This window comes from Perognathus longimembris, chromosome 13 (genome assembly GCF_023159225.1).
Source record: "Perognathus longimembris pacificus isolate PPM17 chromosome 13, ASM2315922v1, whole genome shotgun sequence".
Taxonomy (NCBI): domain Eukaryota; kingdom Metazoa; phylum Chordata; class Mammalia; order Rodentia; family Heteromyidae; genus Perognathus; species Perognathus longimembris.
This window is the reverse complement of record NC_063173.1, coordinates 8,771,201-8,791,724: the sequence shown is the minus strand read 5'-3', so window position 1 is coordinate 8,791,724 and position 20,524 is coordinate 8,771,201. Positions and strand designations below refer to the sequence as shown.

At 44.1% G+C, this 20,524-nt stretch overlaps 1 protein-coding gene and 1 pseudogene across 1 annotated transcript in view; one reads left to right on the top strand and one right to left on the bottom strand.

The window, feature by feature from the left end:
• Me3 (malic enzyme 3) overlaps positions 1–20,524 on the top strand; it is a 167,385-nt gene that overhangs the window by 5,624 nt on the left and 141,237 nt on the right. The gene's annotated exons all lie outside the window — the stretch shown is intronic.
• Positions 2,938–3,446, bottom strand: LOC125361762 (annotated as a pseudogene).

Genomic DNA, 20,524 nt, shown 5'->3' with positions numbered 1-20,524 from the left:
CTGGAGTCTGACCCCCACCACAGGCTCTGCCTTGTTTTGGGCCCCCAGCATCTCGCTGGACAACGGCGGCATCCTTCCAACCCATCTCCTTGCCTACAACCTTCGCTCCTCACGTTTATCCCCAACACGAGAGCAAGAAATTATTTCATGTTTCTATGGTAAACAAATGCTGTGTGATGGTTGTGAAGAGGACTTCAGAAAGTTGGCTTATGTTTGTGAATATTTAACTTACAAAAAACATGCCACTCAGCTGCTCAGAATCTTCCAAAGTCAGATGATTTACCATTTCCTACATGCATTGGCTCTCTTTGAGCTCATCCTTTGATCCTTATCTACCTCGCTCACTGTTGCAACCATACCGACAACCTGGCTCTTCCCAAATGCTCCATGTAAAGACTCTACCTAGAGTTCTTGCACTGCTCTTGTTAGCCATGAGTGGTTAGCGTCTCCCTTTTGTCATGACTTCTCGTTTTCCTCACCACTGAGAAGAAACCCCACCGTCCATTCTGACTCCTCGGAGTCTCCACTGCCACTCTGCCCACCTTCGGGTCCCTGTCTTGCAGGAGTCCTGACGAGACAGAAAACCATGGCAGGGAAGCTTACCCCGGAGGGCCTTCAAGCCAAGCAAAAGTGACATGGAAGCCAGGAGTCTGGAAAGAGATTTGCTGCTGCTGGAACCTGACATTGATCCTCAGAAAGTGTTTTCTCAGGCATAATTGAACTATTCTTCAAAGAATGTGAACTATGTAAATAGTAAATGGAATCTATGCCTATGAGTATTGCTGTAAAGATACAACCTTCAGCTGGACAGCAGTGGCTCACATCTGTAATCTCAACTACTCAGGAGGCTGAGATCTGGGGATCAGAGTTCAAAACCAGAAGTAAAAAAGTAACGTTGAGAAAAAAGTTCACAAACAGTACCCGGCCCTGAGTTCAAGCTCCAAGCTCAGAAATAGTTCTTTTTTCTCAAAAAACATACATATATATATATAAATACCTCTGCAATATGGCTTGGAAGGAAATGTATAAAAATGATTATGTTCAGATTATACCCTGGTAGCTCATACCTGTAATCCCAGCTACTTAAGAGGCAGAGATCTGTGGCTCACAGTTCAAATCCAGCCCAGGCAGAAGAAGCCATGACGCTCTCATCTCCAATTAAACATCCAAAGCCAGACATGGAGCTCTGGCTCAAGTGGTAGAGCTCTAGCCATGAGCATATATGTTCAGGGACATTTGTCAAGCCTCAGGACTGGCACAAAAGTAAAAATGATTGTATTGGGGAAGTGAAATGATGGGAGATATATTCCCTCTTCATATAATTTTCTTTAATCTTCCATTGAGTTTTCAAGTTTGTAGAGCCAAATAACATTCAGATCAATTTTTAGAAGCTGACCCATCTGTAAACTCTGGGTAGAATTTTTTTAAAACATTATTTCAACCTTTTAAAATTAGTCACCTTCTAGAGGCAGTAAGTTTACATTCACATTATAACAGAATGTTAACATAAGGACCTGATACCAGTTTTAAAAACAGTTGTAAACAGTGATATCTAGATTGCATAAGTGGCAGAGCTTCAAGGCAAATACCAGCCAGAGTTACGTGTTACGTGGTACGTGTGGCCTGGCTCCAGCCCGGGCCAGTTGGGATCTGAAGTCGGTCTAGGTCTCAGTTCTATATAGAGTTTTTCTGAATACTTTTTTTCAGACTCATCTTCATCCTGTCTGTTATTTCCAGTCTCTTTTGGTTAGCTTTGAGTCTTGTAGGCTGGGGGTTATAGATTTGTTTTGCTTTGTGTCTTTGTCATTTCTCCAAAGCTTGACTTTATTATCTGCCCCCTTCTTTCCAAACTCCAGTCTTGTAGTGAGAGGTCTTTGGATTTGCACGGCCCTTGCTGAGGAACAGTAACATGCAGCCCTTTGGTTTGCAAAGACATAGATTCCAGTTGGCTTCAAAACCTTCGCTTTGATGTGCAAAGAGCACACTGAGAACCTTTGGGGTCTGGGTGCCTTTCTGAATCAGAGCACAAAAGATGCTCTATGATTGTGAGATGAAAATCTGACGGATATCCTACCATCGAGGGTGTCAAGGTCAGTGGCTAAAAGCATGCATTCATTTTGTACCCACAAGGTTGCCAGGCAGCCTGGTTAAAACACAGCTTTTCCCTAAAGGACAGAGTCATGAGTGAAATATACCCAGTCACTTGAGGAGAGGGCTTTGGATGGAATGATCGGAACTTGAGTCAAAGAAAATGAAAACTGCTCTGGCTTTTAGAGGTGGTTACTGGAAACTAGAAGCGCTAGAGGAGGTTCAGTTGAATGATCAGCAACTCGATCATTTAATTTTTAAAAGAATCTTGTCTCCATCTGTATTGTTTAGTAGTGTGCTGCGGGCAGCCCAGCCCAATGTGCTATAACACACGCCGCGACAGCGTGGGAGTCTCGAGAGAGCAGGCCAGCTGAGCGCTGGGCTTTGTTTTGCTAGATCTTTTGGAAAACAAAAGGAGAGAGTTCATATTTCCACAAATGGGTATCGCTTCTGAGTGGTGGGGCTATTTTATATTCCCAGCCAGATGTGGCCATCAAGTTACAGTGGGGCCAGACTCCAGTGGAGGGGTCTACATCCCCTCCTGGTCTTGAAAGAAGTGTTGGGATTCCAACTCAGACTCCCATTATACTGAGTTTCCTTTGGTAATGTTATCGAGGGAAAACACGTAATTATCATAGGTAGCTCTCTCCTCTCTCTTTGTCTCTCTCTCTCTCTCTCTCAGTGTGTGTGTGTGTGTGTGTGTGTGTGTGTGTGTGTGTGTGTGTGTGTGTTACTAGGGTTTTGAACTAGAGACCCTGACCCTGCTCTTGCCAAACAGGTGATCTTCCCACTGAGTCATGCCTCCAGCCCTGGTCTCACTTCTTCTTCTTCTTCTTCTTTTTTTTTAAAAATAAAAACAATCCCAAGGCATTTATTGTCACCTGATGATAACACAAGGTCATCAGAATTGTGCAAACATCTTAACAAGAGGGCTCATCAAACAATAAGAATGGATGTTTTCTTAAATTCCCAGCAAAGAACACTTAAAAAAAACACCCCAGAAATCAAAAAACAAAAACAAAAAGCAACTGTATAAGATTCTTGACAACTTCTCACTTCACTGATGGTTTCTAGTTGGAGACACTTTGTAGTAGAGTAATATCTCCTTTTAGCATGATCCGACCCGGCTGTTTGCTTGACTTGGTTTTAGAATGAATTTCTTCTGCATCATCTAACACAGGTTCATGTAGTCATCCAAACCAGTGACCCAGCCCTCTATCCGCACATTCACTCGCTCAGAGAGCCACACCTGAATCCGCGATCTATTCTGCAGGCATCTGAAGATGAGGTTGATGGGCTGCACCATCACCTTCTGCTCCTTTTGGCCCTGGCCACGGTACGCCATGGTGGAATCTCACAAAGGCGCTGGTCTCACTTCTTGCCTAGGCACATGCCTAGGCTGAGAGCTACGTAGTTTAAACTTCCCACCATGGTTAGGGTAACAGGCATGCACCACTGCACCCAGCCCTCCACTGAAAAGGGGTCAAGGGTAGCCTTGAGCCATGACCTTCTCTGTCTTAAGTAGGAAAATTATAGGCATGAGGCACTGACCCCTGGCAACAGCTAGCGTGTTTTGTACTATAGAATGTGCCAGGGATGGTTCTAAGCAATTCCTATATACTAACCAATTTATTTCAATACCACATCCCTTTGAGGTAAACACGTGTTACCGATGAGAAAACATGGGCATGAGGTTAGTCCCCTTATTCGTGGACATGCAGCAGATGGTGGCAAAGCTGAGTCTCATGCCCAGCCCATCTGGGTCCACACTCACACCCGGTGTGCTGCACCAACATGCAGTACACTTCCGGGGTACAAGGCTCCAGCGACATGGAACTGCTGAACTATGTCTGATGTGCTGTAGCCTCCATAGCAACTGGACCATTCCGGCTCCTGTTCTAAATTGTTATTGCTTCCACTAGCTGTTAGGTTCAGCAAGTCTTGTAGTTGGAGAGAACTTGATTTTGTTTCTCACTACCTTTCCTAGGACTGCTCTTGAACTTTTGATTCACCTGCCTCTACTTCCTTAGGAACTGAGATTACAGGCATGTGCCACCACACTAGCTTGACGGGAAGTTTAAAGATTGCTAGACACCTTCTCCACATGGTCTAAGCGTGTATAATTGCTCTGACTCACTTGCTTATGTATTAAAGTTGCCAATAGACACGTGTTGATTTCTTGCTACAGCTTAGGCAGAGGAGTCCTTGTGGGGAATGAAATGCTTCATTTTCTGCCTGTGAGGAATTTGCCGTGTGAGACAGGTGCAGAGGAAAACCAATGAATAAAGAGGAAGCTTCAATTCGGTGGGTTGGTGTAATAAAAAGCATATGTGCAAGTGTTAAAGAAGCGTGGAATGGAAGAGTTGGAGTGGGCAAATCTACATGGAGAACAGAGAAGTTGTTTTAAGTCACACCGTGAGAGAGATTAACCAGGCATTACTTTTACGGTTGAATGCACAGAAAATGTGCAATATTATCCTAGAGAGGGCTTCATCTTCACAGAGCTAAGTGCTTTTAAAAAAATCTCTGGTTTGACAAATAGAGTATCTCTTGTATTAAGATCTGGTCTTTTCCTCATTAGTGTAGTGGTGAGTATCCCCGCCTGTCATGCGGGAGAGTGGTTTTCGATTCCCCGATGGGGAGGCCCCCCCCCCAAAAAAAAGAAGATTTGGTCATTGATGTTATTCTTTTTGTTGATTGTATGGTACTCAAAGCTGGAGGGAGCAGCATGCTCGCCAGACGATTTATCAAAACTATGCCCTCTGTACGTCAACCTTACAATGAAATTAAACTAAATTAAAAGCTTCAGCACACATCGGGACTCTGCCTCTTTAGGGTCAGCTGCGCTACACTGCTTTCCTCCATGCTGCCCCACGGGAGCTACTTGCTCATCGTGCTCTCGGCATTTAGCACGTGTCGGTAATCATGGCTCTGCTCTAAGTCTGGTGTCATGGCATGTGCATTAGTCTGGACATTGTGTCATCTCTACATCCTGGAGACTGTCTTGGGCAGCAGGCTGCTACCCTCCTCGTGGCATACGCTCAATAAGCACGAGTTACATGAATTACATTTCCTCTGCCACAGCAGAGCAGAACCCACTACAGCAAAGAGAGATCATACGTGTGCTCCCATTTACCGTCTCTTCTTTTTTTTTGTTTTTGTTTTTGTTTTTTTTCTTCAAATTTTTATTTTATCAAACTGATGTACAGAGAGGTTACAGTTTCATACTTTAGGCATTGGATACATTTCTTGTACTGTTTGTTACCTTGTCCCTCATACCCCCCTCCCCCCTCCCCCTTACCATTTCCCCCCCTGAGGTGTTCAGTTCACTTACACCAAACAGTTTTGCAAGTATTGCTTTTGTAGTTGTTTGTCTTTTTTTACCCTGTGTCTCTCAATTTTGGTATTCCCTTTCAATTTCCTAGTTCCAATATCAGTATACACGGTTTCCAATATACTCAAATAAGATTACAGAGATAGTGTAGGTACAACCACAGGAAGGTGATACAAGAACATCATCAATAATAGAAGCTACAGATACACATGGGACCTTGAAAGTATTTACAACTGTGATATAACAATTGTCTCCATAACATGGAGTTCATTTCACTTAGCATCATCTTATGTGTTCATAAGGGTATAGCTATTGGGCTCTGTGATCCTCTGCTGTGACTTGCCTAAACCTGTACTAATTATTCCCAGTAAGGGAGACCATAGAGTCCATGTTTCTTTGGGTCTGGCTCACTTCACTTAGTATAATTTTTTCCAAGTCCTTCCATTTCCTTACAAATGGGACAATGTCATTTTTTCTGATAGATTGCCGTCTCTTCTGAAACAGTGAAAAACTTATTTTTCTCACAGGACTTGGGTGATTTCAAGATCCAAGAAAAATATTTGATAGGGGCCATGGAAATTTGGGGAATCTATTTCTTTTGAGAGGAGCGTGTGTTCTGAAGCATTTCATTACTATTACGGCGTCTTTCTGATGAGATTAGTTATTCTTATCCTGGGGCTGTTTTGAAGACATTAAATTTGGATGGATTATAAATACCAAAAGGTTAAAGGCTTTGGGAGGGTGAAGAAAGTAGCCAGAGCACACACACTCAGCTGTGCTGCTGTGACCAGCAGCAAGCACACCACCGGAAGCCCGTGCTCCTGGTCGCACTTGGATGTGCTAAGAGGGCCTTCTCCAGTGGCTCATATGTCAAAATCGAATCCCCTTTGGGAGGTATTAAGAGACTGGTAACTCAGCCTGACTATGACATTTAAAGGTACGGCCTCTGAGAAGTGATTAGGATTCAAGGTGGTTATCCGAGTAGAGACCCAAGATTGCATACTGCTGACTTTCTAAAAAGGGAGAGAGACCAGAAGACCCGCAGACAACCATATCGGCATTCCCTGACTGTTACTCTGTGGTATCCTTAGACTCTGAAAGCAAGAAGGATGTCGCCACTTGTAACCTCTTGACCTTCAACCAGAGAGCCAGGAGCCAAAATAAAACTCTTCATGAAGTTATTCAGCTTCAAGTTACTTAGTTATAAAAAATAGACTAACACAATTCCAATACCAGCTCTGTCAATGTTATATGGTCATACATACACAGCTATTGAGCTATTCTGATCCTTTGCTAGGACTATACTAGACCTTATACTAATTGTTACAAATTGTTACAAAATTGTTACTTACTTCACTTAATATGATTTTTTCTAAGTCTTTCCATTTCCTTATGAATGGGGCCATGTCATTCTTTCCGATGGAAACATAGAATTCCATTGTGTGTATATACCACACTTTCTGGATCCATTCTTCTATTGAGGGGCATCTGGGTTGGTTCCATATCTTAGCTATGGTAAATAATGCTGCAATGAACATGGTTGTTAGCACATTTTTTTGTCTGAGGCCAGTACTCAAACTTGTTAGCCGATGCTTGCTTTCCCGCATTGGCTGGCACTCTACCATCTGAGCCATGCCTCTTACTCTAGCACATTTTTGTGCTGGTTCTGGGGCTTGAACTCAAGGCCTGGGCACTGTCCCTGAGATTTTGTGCTCAGGGCTAGTGCTCTACCTCTGGATCCCAAAGCTACACTTCTGATGTTTCTGGAAGTTTATTCAGCTTTCCTGCCCAGGATGAATTTGAACCATGATCCTCAGATCTCAACCAGGTCCTGTGCCCAGCTCCTAGCTCAGTTTAATCATTTTTAAAACTACTTGTAAAACAAATCCAATTTTACCTAGATAGTGAGCTTTTTATTCGTCCCTCTCTCCCCATCATCACTAAAACACCCCTAGTCTTAGGAGATTATGACAGCCGGGCAGCACGGTAAGAGAATGTCAGCAATTATCTAATTAGCATTAGATGTTAACATGGTACTTCAAATTCAGCTAAATTAGGTCTGGCTGAGACCATTTACCCAGCTCATATCAGATTAAACAGGGCACGTTAACAGAGTCCCCATGCACCCTGCTCTGTAGAAATGATAAATACCTGCATGTGCTATTTTAAATGCTCATCTCAGAGCTCAGGATAAGCATTTGCCTGAAAGACTAAGAGGTCCTCTTATCCTACCATTTATCTCTGGACAAATAGTATCGTAGCCATTCACTGCCATTTTACAGACACAATTTGAAAAGCCCAAAGGAACTGATGTTCTTCCTGTCTAGAAAGGGACCCCAGAACGGGGGATCTGGCTTCATGTGTCTCCTCCACCCTCTGCCTTTGAAAGGTAACACTTGTTACTATCTGAAATAGTGTCTTGAGTCAGCCTCCCCACTAACTTCAGCAGGAACCATTTTGAATCTCTCCACAGAAATGCAAAACCCCATTTTACTCTTAATCATTGTCCTATTGCCAGCATCAACCCCTGCTGATGACGTAGCTCCCCGTGTTCAGTTTTGATGACTGTCCCCTCCTCCCGTCTTCTTTGCAGGCTTCTATTTTTCCTTGTGGTATTGTGATCTCAGATAGTCAGTCCACAAACGGTTTGACCAAAGGCTTATCCCTCGTGTCACCTTCTCCTTTCTTTATCTCATTTCTATTTTTGGCCTCTTCTAGTCCGTAGTTACTTGTTTTGACTGGAAAAAATCACTTGAGGTCACAAAGACAGTGAATAGTGTAGGCTAACACTTGAAAAGGCGTCGACTGGTAGATGGGCAGAAAACCTATTAAGAGCCATTTTTAGAAACAAGCTTGGAAATCTACCCATCAGAGCTGAAATCTTTCCCCCAGTGTCACACTCTGGAAGCTGGCAGCTGCCATTTCTCATGTCTGGGGCGCCTCAGAAGCTGCCTGGCGGTGGTTGCTGTGGGAGGGATGGCCTGGGCGCCACGGGGCAGGCAGTCATGGGCTTTGGAAAGTCCTGCCCTGTGGAGTCAGCCCTCCTCCTTCTCCCAGCCCCTCCCCCAGGAACCTCCGCTTACCTGGACTAACCCTCTGCTTTCAGCTGCTGGCCTTGCTTACTGTCAGGGCTGGGGCGTCCTGAGCATCCTTGGTGACTCCTGCTGACTGAGTTGTCTCAGGGACTCATCGTCCCTGGGACAATCACATCGGAAATAAAAAGAACAAATTCTCACACAGCACTGTAGATACTCTTATAGGGGCTTCATATAGATGGTTTCAAAGAAGAAGAAATATTGAGAAGAGGGTAAACTGAACCATGGCTCTTCCACTTCCTATTTCTATGGCAGTTTCTCCCCTTGCACATTGTTATAAAGCATATCCTGAAGATCTTCACGGTATTCCTAAAATACTCAAGGCGGCCAACCTAAGAAGACCTTTCCCTGCTTCCTGCCCTAGGTGTCATCTCTTCTTTGTATCATTCCCTGCCCATCCATCCATCCATCCAATGTTTATTGATCACCTGCTAATGTCCAGACACCATTGAGGTAATAGGAATAACATCATGAACTAGACAGCTATGAACCTTCTTAAGCAGAAACATGTTTGAGGTTCTCCGTGAACAAAGACAAGCTTTAGTATTAATCGTTATCCTATGTTGCAAATCTAAACACCTGCAGAATACCATGTCATCAGAAGTGACAGAGGAGACACATTCACCTGTGGCAAATAGGATGGAGAACTGAGGGGAAGGCGGGGTCTAGCGACAAGATACACCTTCCCAAAGCACATCTTCTTCTTCCAGCTAGACCCCACCGCCTAAGAGCCCGTTTGGCCTTGAATCACAAATGGGTTAATTGCATGATATTGCCATCAGCTAGGGACCAAGCCTTCAACACATGAGCCTTTTGGGAGACATGTCAGATTTGTACCCAAACCATAGTGTGGGGGAAAAAATAATAGAGGATGTACTTCAGATAGCCAGGGAAGAAGAGCTAAGAAAGTGATATTTGGGAAGAGTTGAAGAAAAAGTGCCTGTCAGTGTACAAGCAACCGGGTAAGGATGATTCTGCAAGATGGAGACTGTAGGCGTCTCATGGATGGTAAGTGCTGACAGTAGGAAGGCAATATGGGAGTGTGAGGAGAAAGGTGTGGCATGGCCCCAAATCAGGGTAAAAGGAAACACACACACACACACACTCACACACACACACACACACACATACCACACACCTGCAAGTGGAGCTGTGGCTCAAGTTGTGGAGTCCTAGCCTTGAGAAAAAGGGCTCAGAGACAGCGCCCTGGCCTTGAGTTCAAGCCCCAGTGTGGAGGGGCACACACACACACACACACACACACACACACACACGAATTTAGTACCCATGAGGGAACGAGGAGGAACTGTTTGACCGATGGTGAGGTGAACACACATCTGAGAGGCCAAGGAGGAGACTGAGATCCTTTCAGAGTTCAGTGAGTTCCATAATAGTGATGGCTACTGCCACTATTCCAATAAAACCCAAACTGAAGCCTCGTATCTATTCATTGTAAATTTACACAGAATAATCAGGAATGTTATCTTCCTTTGTCTTTGCCGAGAAAATTAAGCAAAATAAAACAATGAATACTGGTTTTCTTATGCCAGTATTAGTTCTGCTTAGAGGTTGTCATTAAATGTCAAAAATACATTATTACCATATGTAGGATATTTCAAAATGCGTAAAATTCCCCAAGGGAAGTGTTAGGACTGCTGGGCGTGTGCGGATTATGGGCTCTGGCTCACTTTATTTTCAGTCTTTCACTGTGGATGTTGATGCCGTTGGCCTTTATCTAACAAACCCCCCTTGTTCTGTTTCAAAGCAACACCTCCCCAAGTGTGGAGAAGACGCTGACTTGCCGAGTGTTTCGTTCGCTGGCATTTTATCCCTGTGAGGACACTGCCCAGCCTTTTAGGCAGAACCTGGTACCAGGACTCCAAGCACAAAGGCATGAGTGACACAATCTTAACACCTATAAGACCTCCAGAGACTTCCTACATCTCTTCACTCCTTCGGAAATACAATATTCTCCTTGAAAATGAATGTTCACAGTATGGAAAGTGTTTTCTATATGAGAATTTCCTTCCTCTGTCGTTTCTTTTCTTCTTCCTCTATGTTTTTGAGGAGGCTTGAGTGGGAGAGGAAGGATTTGTTGCTCATGCAATATGAACCTTTCACAAACTTAGCTCTCTTTATAAGCTAACTGTTGTCACTTTCTCCATTGGTTTGAATTTGAGCTTGCCTTTCTCTTTGCCAAGTCTTCGTTTGGCTTTATAAACCATGATTCCTGGAGGACAAAAATAGAAAATCAGAAGTTTGTAGGAATGACTTTCTTGGCTAGTTCTACCCAGAATCAGGCACATGTCTAAGTAAAAAGTTGGTAAAGATTTTTTAAGTAGTGAAATTTTAATAGGACTAGCAATAAAAGTTAAAAAAAAACAACACTGTAAGCTGAATCTTATTTCCCTATATCGTTTGGTTTATCTGGGAAAGGTCATTGGTCACATGGTATGATTCTAACCATGATGCCCAGACATCCCAGAAAGACCAGTGATGAATTTTCCAGAAGGAAATGTTCTTGGGAGCTAGCAGTCTTGTGATTCTTGTACAATTGTAAAAGTCCTTTGGTTTTACATCCTAGGTTTCCAGTCTCTTTGATCTTGTGTAACTTGCTTTATATAATGTAACTATAATAGTTGTCTTTAATTCACTCCTCTTCAAAAGAACAAATTTTCATAATGGAGTCTAACACTATAAACATTTCATGATATTATAGCTTCAAAGAAGGAAGGCTGTAACACATTTGCATCCGTTTAGCTGGGGGTTTATAGATCTGAGGGACTCTGAGTCCCTGCTCTCCGGGGTGGGGAGCATTTCTTTCACTGGTTTTGCCTCAGAAGTGTAGTTTCCATTAGCACACTCAAAAGGAAGTGCCACATTAGCATCTTTGATCAAATAATCTTTCTGCGGCACTTTCCTTTAGTTATAGTTTTATAATTTCATTTCTGTCTTTATTAATTTTACCATCACTTTATTCTTTTCTTTGTCAAGCAAATTAGAAGAAAACTCTCCCTAGGGCTGGGAATATGGCCTAGTGGCAAGAGTGCTTGCCTTGCATACATGAAGCCCTGAGTTCGATTCCCCAGCACCACATATACAGAAAATGGCCAGAAGTGGCACTGTGGCTCAAGTGGCAGAGTGCTAGCCTTGAGCAAAATGAAGCCAGGGACAGTGCTCAGGCCCTGAGTCCAAGCCCCAGGACTGGCAAAAAAACAAACAAACAACAACAACAAAAAAACTCTCCCTATTTTTTTCTACTTAATGTTAAAACGTGATTCTTATCCCAGAGAGTTACATTAAGATTACTAAGCATTATACTTAATTTAAATAAATAAAATTTAAATAAAATAAATTTAAATAGAAGAATAAATTTGAATTATATAATGACATATTTAATATGTACATTTTCCTTAATATATTCTTTTATTTAATTTTGTTGTAAAGAGGATGTACAGAGGGGTTACAGTTACTTAAGTAAGGAAATGAGTACACTCTTGTCAAACACTGTTACCCCTCCCTCGTTTTTCTCCCACTACCCTTCCCCCCACCCCCACCCCAGATGGAAAGTTCCTTTCCAACCTAGTGTCTTGTGAGCATTGCTGTTGCATTGGTTCACCCTTTGTCCTTGTTTCGACATTGTGTTATTCCCCTTCCCTTCCCCAAATCAGATAAACACATATACAAGATGCAGGGTACCAGAATCATATTCTTTTAAATACGGCGTTTTCTTCTAGACAAGGCTGGGTATGTGGTCTAGACAGGCTTCCACCTCTCACTCCTCCTGTCTCCCCTCCCCAGCGCCATGCCAGACTACATATTCATGCTTTGCGATCAGCTCCCAGGTGCCTTCTGTTACGTCTAGTGAAACAGAAAGCAGTCATTTATATGTGTTTAACTGACTCCCTCGTTGCTGAAGATGATGATGGGGACTTGGAATTTCTCTTTTTCCTCCTAGGAAGATGAATGAAAGGGTCACATCCTAGAAATGAGGTCCTAGAGACTGGATGAGAGGGAGGGATGCATGGGAAAGATTAGTGGTAAGCAAGACAGAGAAGATCAAGAAAGATCAAGAAGGATGAGAAAGAACCTGAACATTAAAGTGTGTCAGTGGAATAAGCCAAGAAGCACTGGGCTGTGTGTCCTGTAGGAGGGCATAATCTATGGAACAACGTGGCAGACGGGGAGGAAGACAGGTGAAGAGAGACGAGGAGGGGATTGAGATCTTTGCAAGGCAAGGTGAAATAGTTGAAGATTAGAATAAGTGTTAAGTACCTGTGGGGTAGTATTGCTTTATTGCATCTTGACACCTTGTAAAGAGGTAAAACAGCTTCTTAAGAAAATTAAATGATGCTGCAAGACCCTCCCAGTCAAGATGAGCCTCTGTGGTCCCAGATGGTGTTTTGAGTAGGTTAGTCATGTTCTAAGCTATAGCCAAAACAGTGGGTCAAAGTTACTCACCCCTGCAGGCTCTGCCCTGTGCCACTACAGCCTAGAGAATATCAGTGCCACTGAGAATAAGACCCAGAGGCCATCTGGCCTTGAGAAAGCCCCTGGTTTCTTTCTTTCCCTATGATGGTGGTCTTTGATGTCAGAAGTTAACACCATGTGTGGATCTCACCAAGCTTGGACTCTTCTGCTGAAGAAATTTGGCCCGAGCACTAAAGGGCTATCATGTAGGCTCATTTCTGTTGTTTCCTATTCCTATGTCAAGGGCCTTTCCAATGGATTTCACTTATTTGCATCCACTTCTTCGTAGTGGGTGAGTGGTGAAAACGGGAACAACATGAAAGTGGCTAAGATTTGGCCTAGATGTTGTGGATCAGTTCTGGCCTCACAACAGCTCTCTTGGACCAACATACGCACTGAGGTCACACACGAGTGCATGGGGGGTGGGTAGGGGCGGATCTCATTCCCATCAGCTCTGCCCATGTACTTCCCTCCACCCTATCGAACCGCACCCTTCCCCCAGTCACCCACTAATGGCACGTGTGTGTGTGTGTGCATGTGCGCACACACACAGAGACAGTGACTCTTGTAGGGACCTTGAGCCACATAAACCCAAGGACATACTATGCAAATAGCTTAATTTAAAAGGATACTCAGCTTCCTTTAACTTTGAAGTGCTCTGTGTTCATGCGGAGCTAACTTTTTTTGTTCCCTCAATTGGAAGGACATGCAAGAGATTGCTGCACAAGGTATCACTGATATCCACAAAACTGAATGTATGAAGTAGCTTTGAATCAAGACCCAGGTAAACTCTGGTCCAGGGCACCCGGACAGGCTGCCCCAAACAGGAGTATCCTCTAAGCCCTTGTTATGGAAGGAGCCTTGAATTCAAGGTTATGACACTTACACACACGCCTTTATTCCAGCAGGAACGGGGTATAGCCACGTGTGGAGGTCAGGTACCCTCAGGATAAACATTTCTGTGTGAGGTTTGTGTTTCAAGAAGCTGAGTTCTAATAATAAATAAAACCATTTTGCTGTGATTCATCAGTTCTTGTTCATTCTCCTCTAGGCTCTTGTAGGTGTAGAATACATCATTCAGCTCTTGATTTTCCACCGAATAAATCTGCTAAAGGAAAATGTATCATCTTCCCAGTTTCTTTTCAGACTCAGGCAAGAATAGAAATCTCATGGTTAAGGGAGCAGTAGCAATAAACTTTTGTAAGAAGCCATGAGCTCCTATGGCAGAGGCCGTTAGCCTGAAGAAGCAAGGAGAATGCTGGCTGGCAGGGGAGAAGACATTCAATCCCCCCGCTACCTCTTTGGTGCGTGATCTGAGGGCTCGCTTGTCTTCTCTTTCTATTGGCTTTGATCCCTTCTGAAGATCTTTCCGATTGAATGTAACAAGCACGTGGGTAGTGACTTTCTGGGAGACTGTCCAGTGGGATTTGGGAGTACAATCATTCACTTTCTTATGTGTGTTTGGGGGGAGTACAGGTGCGTGTGTGTATATGCAGGTACTGGGACTTGAACTCTAGGCCTCATGCTCTTGCTTAGCTTTTTTCCATTCAAGACTGGTGCTCTGAGAGGAATGAGGGAATTGGGGAGGGTGGGAGGTGGGAGAAAAAGGAGGGAGGAGGTAACAAGTTTGATAAGAAACATACTCACTGCCTCACATATGAAACTGTAACCCCTCTGTGCATCTCTTTGACAATAAATAAATCAATTTAAAAATAAAGTTTAAGGGCTGGGAATATGGCCTAGTGGCAAGAGTGCTTGCCTCCTACACATGAAGCTCTCCGTTCGATTCCCCAGCACCACATATATGGAAAACGGCCAGAAGGGGCGCTGTGGCTCAGGTGGCTGAGTGCTAGCCTTGAGCGGGAAGAAGCCAGGGACAGTGCTCAGGCCCTGAGTCTAAGGCCCAGGACTGGCCAAAAAAAAAAAAAAAGTTTAAAAAGACTGGTGCTCTACCACTTGAGCCACACCTCTATTTCCAGCTTTTTGCTAATTAAGAGTCTCATGCTTTGAGTCTCATGATAATAAGAGTGTCATGATTTGTCTTCCCAGGCTGCCTTTGAACTAGGTCCTCAGATCCAGTCTCCTGATTAGCTGGGGTCATGTTCTGATGAAGAGTTGGGCAGGGATGCGGGGTTCATGCTTTGGAATTCTGGGATTCATGTCCTGACTCTCCCACATACGAATCCTGGAGAACGTACCCGATCTTGCTTTCCGCAGTTTCCTACCCCTACAAAGAAAATAATCCCAACATGGCTGCTAGCTCCTTACCACTTTACTAACATTGATACTTGAAAGATAATGTGCCTGCCACTCACTTTCATCTGACACTCCATATTAGCTCCTGTCTTTTCTTGAGCCAGAGCTTTTGAACAAAGGCGCGTTTAGTAGTACCTACTTCTTTCACTGCAGGTTATCTTTCTTCTGCACTTGCTTGTAAAAACCCGTAGTCAATGCTGAGCCCCGCTCCCTTGAGTTCCGCTGTGCTGGCGGGGATCTCTGAAGGCTGCACGGTAGAACAGCTGTGCTGCTCTGCCCCGCGTGTCTGTGGGCCGGTGTGTGTGTCCGGGTGCACCACACACCCTGCATTTACGTTGTTAGGGAGGAAGTTTCCAGTACCACAACCTCACAGACTGTGCTTAATCACCTCAAAGCCAGCGTTTGAGGTTAGTCTGGAAAGGAAAAGCCATTCGGGTTTACCACAGCAGAGAATTAAGAGGGAGCCAGTGCCAAGCCTTGGGGGGCTAGGGAGCCAGGTAAGAGGCATGCCCACATGTCAGAGGAAAGATGGAAACAACCAGGTGGCTCTGTGCGCATGTGTGAATGCATGTGCACGCGTGCAATTTATCTTCAAATTCACATAGATACATACCTGCAGTTACACACACGCACACACACACACATACATAGACACACAGACAGATGCGTCTCAAGCTCTGCCCTATCCTCTCCAAAGCTCAGAATCTTGTCTTTCCTCTTCTGGAAATTGCCACCATTCCTGCATTACTTTCCTTATGTTCAATTGCTTCTACCTTCAGTCCAGTGTTTCTTAAAGATTTAATTTTTATTATTTTGTTTGTTTGTTTGTTTGTTTTGGCCAGTCCTGGGCCTTGGACTCAGGGCCTGAGCACTGTCCCTGGCTTCTTTTTGCTCAAGGCTAGCACTCTGCCACTTGAGCCACAGTGCCACTTCTGGCCATTTTTTGTATATGTGGTGCTGGGGAATTGAACCCAGGGCCTCATGTATACGAGGCAAGCACTCTTGCCACTAGGCCATATCCCCAGCCCCAATTTTTATTATTTTAATATCCTTAAGTAGCGGTACAAAGGACTTGCTATGTAGCAAAGCAGTTTATGGACAATGTACCTTGATTAATGTCACCCCTTTTAGCATTCTTACCCATCCTTTACCTACACCCCCTTCCCTCATTCTTCTTAATTTTGTAAGATGCACACAGATGAATGTTTTCAAAACATGAACTCCCCTTCTTGAAAACTGTCCTGTGGCTTCCTCCTACCTATAAGACAGAGTTGCAACTTTGTAGCACAATACAGAAAACCCTTCCTTCCTTCCTTCCTTCCTTCCTTCCTTCCTTCCTTCCTTCCTTCCTCTCTCTGTCTCTCTCTGTCTCTGCCTGTCTCTGTCTCTCTTTCTCTCTCTCTTTCTTGTCTTGGGACTTGAACTCGGCCTTCATACTGTTCCTGAGCTTCTTTTGCGCAAGGTTAGCACTCTACCACTTGAACCACAGCCCCACTTCCAGCTTTTTCTGTTTATGAGGTACTGAGGAATCAAACCCAGGGCTTGTGCATGCCAGGCAAGCACTCTACCACCAAGACACATTCCCAGCCCAGGAAAGCCTTTCTTAAGGGAATTCTCAATCCATCTCCATCATCTCTATACCTTAGTATGTGCCCAGGTCCATTCCAATCTCATCTCAGTATCTTATTGTGCCTTCTCTGTTTCTCTTAGCTCTGACAATTCTAATGTCACCTCCCTGGCAGCTCCACACCAACTATGGGCTTCTCTCCTGTGTTCCAGTATTCATTCCATGGCTATACTCATCACATTCCTGTGAGGCTGCTTGTCTTTTCTTTTTATCTTGCGTACTATAATGGGATTCCCTAAGGACAGTGACCATTCTGTCACTTTTGTAACTCCAAGAGCCTGTCTGGGTGCTTCACACATAGCACAGATTGTGTGTGTGTGTGTGTGTGTGTGTGTGTGTGTGTGTGTGTGCTGTTATGGGGCTTGAACTCTGGGTCTGGGCACTGTCTCTGAGCTTCATTTGCTCAAGCATCAAGGCACTTGAGCTTTAGTGCCATGTCTAGATTTTTCTGAGTAGTTTACTGGAGCCAAGAGTCTCATGGACTTTCTTTCCCAAGCTAGCTTCAAACCATGAGCCTCAGATCTAAGCCTCCTGAGTAGCTAGGATTACAGATGTGCACCACCAGCTCCCTGCCACAGATGCTTTATTGATTGGATACATGACTAAAGACTCAATATCGCATGTAGATTCTAGTTATGTATAAGCCACTGTTAATACTGAGTCCACTGAGAGTCTAGATACAGGCACTATGATTAAGTATCCTTTTCGCCTTTAGCAGTACTGGTGTTTAACTCAGGGTCTTGCACTTGCTAGGCTGGAGTTCTATCACTTAAGCCCCACATTCAACCCAGCTTTTCACTGGTTATTTTAGAGAAGGGAGTCTTCTGAACTTTTCTGCCAAGGCTGGCCTTGAACTACAATCTTCTAGATTTCAGCCTCCTAAGTAGCTACAATTATAGGCATTAGCACCAGTGCCTAACTTGATTTTCCTATTGCCACTCCTTTTGTTCTTTTTTTTTTTTTGGCCAGTCCTGGGGCTTGGACTCAAGGCCTGAGCACTGTCCCTGGTTTCTTTTTGCTCAAGGCTAGCACTCTGCCAACTTGAGCCACAGCGCCACTTCTGGCAGTTTTCTATATATGTGGTGCTGGGGAATCGAACCAAGGTCTTCATGTATACGAGGCAAGCGCTCTTGCTACTAGGCCATATTCCCAGCCCCATCCTTTCGTTCTTCTTTATTCCTTACATAGATCTAAGAGTAATGGGCCACTAACAGCAAATATGTGATATAGTCTTCCAGACCTTTTGCTTCTCGCTTTCTCTTTAAGACCATACCTGTGGTTCAGAAACACCTACAAAGCAAAATCTAAGACACTTATACTGCTGCTTACCAGGTACTGGCTAACTGCTTGGAAAGCACTGATCTGTTCGAGGTGACTCACATTTATAACGCCAGCTACTTGTGAGGACGAGATACACAGGATTACAGTTCCAGGCTGGCTTAGGCAGAATGTGCTCGAGATCCCCACATCAACCAATAAAAAGCTGGGCACAGCTCAGGTACATTCCTGACTACCCAGCTATGTGGCAAGTGAAAACAGGAAGACGTCAGGCCCTAGCAAAGATTAAGTCTCTACTTGGAAAATAACTGCAAAAGAAAAGGGTTACAGATTGCTTTGAGTGGTAGAGTATACACAAGGCTTTGCGTTCAAACTCCAATACCATCACGTACAAAGAAAATAGAAACTAACATTTTTAGGGAGACGTTCGCATATGTTTCTCATTGAATGCCCCTAGCACCTTTTGAGGTAGTCATTTATTGATTCTTCTCTTTTTTTTAGGATGAAGAAACTAAGGATCTGAGAAGTTAAGTACTTTGCCCAGGCCACACACACAGCAAACAGAAAAACCCAAAGTATAAACACAGCTCATATTCTAAAACTTGCGCATGCTCTAATGAATGGTCCTCTCTAGGTCTCAGTTTCCCCATCAGGAAGCCCACAGGAAGTAGAACTGGTAGGCTATCACGTGTGTCTGGGTGTGAGAATATTGTCACATTCGGCTTCTTCCAGGTGACCTGGACCAAGTCACAGCCTCAAACCCTCATAGTGTTTACTATGTGCTAGCTCATGTTGTAAAGCACTTCATAGATAGTAATTATCTCATTTTACGCTTTATGAAACTCTTAGGGGAGCCTCCCATAGTGACTTCCATAGTATGTGCTTAAATACCTCTAGGTGCAAACAACGTAAGAGTCATCCCTTGATTTAACCCAAAGTCCCAATCCAGACCTCCTTTCCCCAGCCTCTAAGCATTACATAGAATTCACTCCGTCCTCCCTCAGTTGTAGGCATTTTCTGCTACAGTCCAAGTCTCCTCTCTGTGTCCCTAATATCTCCTCAAGAACTCTCACTTGAGGATCTGGGGGTTTGGTAACTATTTTGTCCTACAATAGGAAAAAATAAAACTAGAGAATTTTGTCTACATTAACTTCTGTTGTTTCTTATCAACCATCACAGTTTAAGTTGACTGTAGGAGAACAAGCCAAGGATAATGTTCAAAGAACTTGCCGAAAGGTTTCCCAGGGAGAAGCAATAGGCAAACCAACTCCTATCTATGCCTACCTTTTCTTTTTCCACAGTAAAAAGCAAACTAGAACAACAAAACCAAACAAAAACCAACCCCAAACCATTTTCCAGCATGGGAATGTGATCCAATCTAACTTGCGCCTTTGAGCACCCCGGCATTTGACTAAAGGCTACCAGTCATCCTTTGTGTTTGGGATAATTTTCTATGGGAGGGATGATAACGCACTTAAAACCAAAGGCCGCAGCTTTGCTTTGAGACAGGTAAGCTGAGTAGCAAGTGAGACAGACAGTCCTGTGCTCTGATTGTAAACTGAGAGGCAGGGCTTAGGATGCCATCCCAAGGGGCACTGGCCCATTGGCCGACATGACCTTGACTGTCAGGCTGTTGGGACAAGGCTTGCATCCGGGTGTCTGCTCAGGCAGCTGGTGGGTTAAGAGTATGCAGATAGTCTGGCAGAGATGGCACAGGTCCAGATGGAGTCAGGTGCCTTGGGCTCTGCTTCCAGGAAGCCAGGATCATGTTGAAAGGAAGAATCAAGTCAGAACCTCTGTTCTGAAAGACCAGATGGACACTTCCCTGAACCTGTGTCTCAGATTCCTCTCCTCTCCTCCTCTTCCTCCCTTTGCTTCCTCCTTTCCCTCTCCATGTCCAAGAGGGCTGCTTACCAGAATGAAAGGAGTATATTTGGTGAGAACCTTGAGGGTTGCCTTAGTGGAGTATAACAGGGATAATAGTTCAAGAAAAAAAAAACAAACCTCTGGTTCCTTTACTTTCTTTATCGTTATTATTGCTACTATTATTACTACTCCTAGCACTATTATTACTTTTACCATCATCATCATTATTATTGCTGGTCCAGGGGTTTTCCGGCTTCACACCGCCTTAGCTGGTGCTCAGCAAGCCACCCTTCCAAGCTGGGTTCCTTTTTCTTTCTTTTGTTTCTTTGGTTATTTTGGAAATTTAATCTTGCCAACTTTTCTGCAATCCTCCAGATTTCCGTCTCGTAAGCAGCTAAGAGTTACAACCACCCGCAGCGAGCTACTTCCTTTGCTTCTTCCTTCCTGCAGCCCACAGGCAGGGGGATCTTTGCAGTGCTGTGAGCTGGTGAGCATCAGGTCCCCCAGCTC